The sequence below is a fragment of the Chrysochloris asiatica genome, unplaced genomic scaffold (genome assembly GCF_000296735.1).
Source record: "Chrysochloris asiatica unplaced genomic scaffold, ChrAsi1.0 scaffold00036, whole genome shotgun sequence".
NCBI lineage: Eukaryota > Metazoa > Chordata > Mammalia > Afrosoricida > Chrysochloridae > Chrysochloris > Chrysochloris asiatica.
Genome location: NW_006408554.1, coordinates 18,817,994 through 18,819,350, shown reverse-complemented (window position 1 = coordinate 18,819,350; position 1,357 = coordinate 18,817,994).

Genomic DNA, 1,357 nt, shown 5'->3' with positions numbered 1-1,357 from the left:
TCCACGGCACATAACAACAACAACAACAATGGTGCTGTTGCATAAACAGTGGATTGCTAACCACAAGGTTGGCAGTTGGAGTTCACCAGCCTCTCCAAAGGAAAAAGATGAGGTTTTCTGTTTCCACAAAGATTTACAGTTTCAGAAAAAGGTCCTATCCAGGGTTGCTATGAGTCAGAATAGACTCTACAGCATACAACAACAATAACAACAGCAACAACAACAACAAGGGATTTTTGGTCATTGTTAAAAAAAAAAAATCATGTGAAAATGAATATTTTATATATTTGAGAAAGATTGTGTTAATTTAAAGAGATTGAATTCAGAATTTTAACCAGAAATATGAAGGGTCAGAATAGTTCACCCAATTCCAGTGAACTCTGGGATGGGGCCCACTGACAATGTTTCTTTTACCTAGACAGCCCTGATCCTTGCTTTCCTGTACTCCTGCAGTTGACTGGCTGGGCTCCTTGCTACCAGTTCCTGACTCATGAAATAAACCAGAGCCAACTTCCTAAAACCAAACTTAACTCATGACTTGTATTTATGACTCTCCATTATGTATGAAATATAAAATAAAGTCTACACTGCATAGATCCCACATAGAACCTACTCTAGAGAAATTCCTGTCCAACTCCCTGATGGATTCTCCTACCTTTCTCAACTCATATCCTGTGTACAAACAAATGGAAAATATTAGGAGATCCTTTTAAACCTTGATATTTCTTATCTCCCTGTCTCTGTAAAATTGTTGTCTGTTGAGGTCCTATGTTGGGGTCCCGCCTCGACAAGGAAGTGTGGGTGTCACGAAGAAGGGAGATCTGGTGGCGAAAATGATAGAGAAAGAGAGAGATGAAATATATACAAAAAAGACAGACACACAGATATGATGCAAGCTGGCAGGTAGACAGATCTGCAAACATATTGCCTAGCATTGCCCAGCATTGCATAGCATTTCATGCAGAATTCACTTTACCTCAGCCTTTTATTCTCTTTTTAAGGGAGGGATTTGTTACAAAGGAAGGATATAATTCACTCAGGGAGGATGTCACAAAGGGAGGATGTGATTAAGACAGGATATGGTAGTGAAATGTGATTAATCATTCAAAACAGGACATAATGATTCACAGGAACAACTTTTAAGATATTTTCATAGTTTTTCTTAACAATCTAACATTTTTATTTTTACAGAAAAAAAGGTTCAATCAAGCTGTTATGTATTAACTTTTAGGCTTAAATGATCCAGAGTAGCAACGTGCGGTTTCTTAAGGATCCATAACATAAAGCAAGGTTCCTGAAAGGAGCCAAGCTGTCTCTGTACACTTTGCAAACTTTTGTTTGTGAGCAAGATCTCAGG